Genomic DNA, 3,748 nt, shown 5'->3' on the forward strand with positions numbered 1-3,748 from the left:
TTCTGGACTCTACCCACTACATACCAGTAATATGCCCCCCCCCCTTAGTCATGACCGTAAGAAATGTCCCCAGACACTGCCAAATGTCACCGTGAGAACCACTGCTCTAGACATTACTACAGGTAGGATCCCTTCATATGAAATGCGGAAGCCCTCAGGTTATCCCATCAAAACGTGATTGTTTTAATGAATAGTTTGCTAGCAAATCTCATTTGTAGTCAACAAGCTCCAGAGAAAAGACAGCCACTCTATAGTGAGCACCAGGTCCAATCAGGACTCAGGCCACTCATTATGTGCCATTTATTTATCATATTCTGTCTACTTCCAGGGGCCTGACTCACTTCTTTCTCAGAACAACTGCCCCACTTTCTGTGTTTCCCATGAGTTTGGGCTGTATGGAGGGGGCCCATCAGAGCCCTCCCCACATCGTCTTCTTCTTTTTTAAAAATATATATTTTTATTGATTTCAGAGAGGAAGGGAGAGGAAAAGAGAGATAGAAACATCCATGATGAGAGAATCATTGATCGGCTGCCTCCTGCATACCCCCTACTGGGGACCAAGCCCACACCCAGTATGTGCCCTTGACCGGAATCAAATCCAGGACCAACCCTTTAGCTCGAAGGCCAATGCTCTATCCACTGAGCCAAAACAGCTAGGGCCCCGCGTTGTCTTCTGAGTGCGTTTTTCTCTCTGCCCCAGTGGACTTTAAGGCCCATGACAGCAAAACAATAACCATCTTGTTCACCATTAAACTCCCAGCATCTAGGTGGCGCGTGGGAGGTAGCCAACAAACATTTGTTGAATGAATATGTAATAGAAATTATAATACATTAGCTGTGGGCCAAAGGTGCAGAATTTAGCTACAGCTCACATAGTTTACAATAATCATTACTTCTGTTTATTAGGAGCCTACCACGAGGCAGGAACTTTGTGTTATCTTGCTAATAGCAAAGCAACCTTATGAGATAGCTATTATTAACCCCATTTGAAAGATGAGGAAACTGAAGCTCAGAGAGAGTTCATGACCCAGATTTGGATCTAGGCTCATGTAATTGCCAGTCCTAGTCCTCTCTGATAGGTTCTAAACCTCCCTTATTTAGTCTGAAACCTGTGTGTTGGTTCTTTCTGTGTCCAAAATGAGTGGTTCATGAATAGGGACCAGAAAAATGACTATCATTGTGTACAACTTAGATCTGTCCACCTCTACCTCTTTGAGATAACGGCAGGGATGTGGAAGTAATCTTTTTTTAAAAATATATATTTTATTGAATTTTTACAGAGAGGAAGGGAGAGGGTTAGAGAGTTAGAAACATTGATCAGCTGCCTCCTGCATGCCCCCTACTGGCGGTGTGCCCACACTGGGGATCAAGCCCACAACCCCCACAACCGGGGCATGTGCCCTGACAGGGAATAGAACCGTAACCTCCTGGTTCATAGGTCAGTGTTCAACCATTCAGCCACGCTGGCCCAGCTGCTTTGTTTTTAAATCCTCACCTGAGGTTATTTCACTCTCTCCATTGATTTTCAGACAGAGTGGAAGGGAGGGAGGAGGGGGAGTGAGAGAGAGAAAAAAAACATCCACATGGGAGAGACACATTGATTGGTTTGCCTCCCACACGTGCCCTGACTGGTGTTGGGTATCAAACCCGGTATGTGCCCCTGACCAGGAATCACCAGGAATCGATCCCTCGACCTTCAGTTTGAGGGCCAAAGCTCTAATCACTGAGCAAAACTGGCCAGGACAACTCTACTTCTTTGACATGCACCCCATGTCAGTATTTTTCTTTTTTATCCTCACCTGAGGATATTTTTCCATTGATTTTTAGAGAAAGTGGAAGAGAGAGGGAAAGACAGAAATAGCAATGTGAGAGAAACAACATTGGTTGCCTCCTGCATGTGCCCTGACGAGGGCCTGGGCCAGGGAGGAGCCTGCAACCTGAGTCCCGCCCTTGGCCAGAATCGAACCTGGGACCTTTGGGTCCACAGGCCAACGCTCTATCCATTGGCCCACTGTCACTATGTTTGTTTGTTTTGTTGTTTTTGTTAATCCTCTCCTGAGGATATTTTTCCATTGATTTTTTTATAGAGTGGAAGGGAGGGATCTAGGAAGGGAGTGGGGGAGAGAGAGATATCAATGTGAGAGAGACATTGATTGGCCGCTTCCCGAACTCGTGGATCCAGCCTGCAACCCAGGTACCTGCCCTTGTAGTAATCAAACCTGGGACCCTTTAGTGCGGGAGCCAATGCTCTAGTCACTGAGCCACACTGGCCAAGGCAGATTGCCAGTTTTTAAAAAGTATCTGGTATAAATGTTATCAGAAAGGGGACCTGGCCCTGAACGGGTCCACCTAGGGCTAGCTGGTAGTGTGTGGGTTCTTGACTTCATGCAGGAAAATTCTCAAAACATGAGTCCAGATTCATTCTAGAGGCATTTATTAAAGCTGGGGACAGAGAGACAAGAAAGGGCTGGGGAAATGAACCTGGTCTGCTTTGGCTCACTGAGAACTCCAAGAAAAGGGGCTCTGGGGACAGTTCCAGGGGTTTGCTCCTTACTGTCAGGGGATGAACTACCATTGTCCGTTGCTGTCCTGATTGCAAGCCTTGTGGGGTCCCTTAGAGTTTAAGAGATTCGTGCCTGCCGGGAAGAAGAGGGAGGAGGCGCGGGAGGGAGAGCAGGAGCTGGACCTTTGTTTTTTCTTTCTGGACTTTTGTTTTGAGGGGTTATAAAGGCTGGGCCTTTAAGGAAGGTCTTGGGGGGAATCTCAATGGAATATTCATCAGTTTTATGCTGATGTGCCAAAATGAAATTTCTTCCCTTAACTTCGTCTGTCCAGCGGCTGGCCGATGGCGCTAATTGGATTTCTGCTGTCTCCCTGAGCAGGGTGATTTAAACATTTACCCTCTGGGTGGGGAGACATGCAAGCCATTTACTTGTAAGTGTCTCTGGTTTAGGGAAGATAGGATTTACTAGACGGCTGCAAACTGCTTGGCATCTAGATTTTCCATTAACCTCTGCCTCAGTTTCCCTGTGGTCCTGGCTTATGGGCCTGTCTCCTAAGAATTGTTTATCTACTGTCTTCTCAAAGATATTGCCTGAGGGCAAGGACTCTTACCTCTCCTTGCCACCTTTGCTAGGTGCTCCACCAACCGTCAACAATGATAACAAAGATGACTTAGGAAAAGGTGTGCTTCCCAGCCAGGAGGTGATCAAGTTTGAGGCCCTGTGCACTGAGCCCCCATCCCTGAATGCGGGGTAACTCAAGGGAGGGCAGGCAAGCTCTGTTCCTTAAGGCGCCTGCAGCCTTCTCTCTTCCTTCCTCAGGCAGGGGCAGGTAAGAACCGAGGAAAACCTACTTTCCTTCCGTCGGAGGAAGTCTGTTGAATAGGCAAAGAGGGTAGAGCGAAGGGAGGTGGGTGGTTCCCGCCTATTCTGTCCTGGCAAGGGAGGTCTGCCGCTGGCAGGTCCTAGGCCAGTGATGGCGAACCTATGACACGCGTGACAGGCATTGGGACCGGCACAAACCACGAAGAAAACCCCGGCCTCTGAAGACACTGCCCTCTTTTCCTCTTCTGGGTCCTCAGAAGGGACCAGGAGAACCTGGAGGGTCCGCAAGGCAGGCAAGGGGCAAGGGTCGCTCGCGGAATCCCGGACCGTAGAGACACTAGTGAGTCTGGGCGGCAGCGCGGAGGGGCTGGGAGGAGCGCTGCGCTGGGGCGGAGTCCAGAGGCCTCCGGACCTTCCCTTCG

This window comes from Myotis davidii, unplaced genomic scaffold (genome assembly GCF_000327345.1).
Source record: "Myotis davidii unplaced genomic scaffold, ASM32734v1 scaffold705, whole genome shotgun sequence".
In the NCBI taxonomy this organism is placed as follows: Eukaryota; Metazoa; Chordata; class Mammalia; order Chiroptera; family Vespertilionidae; genus Myotis; species Myotis davidii.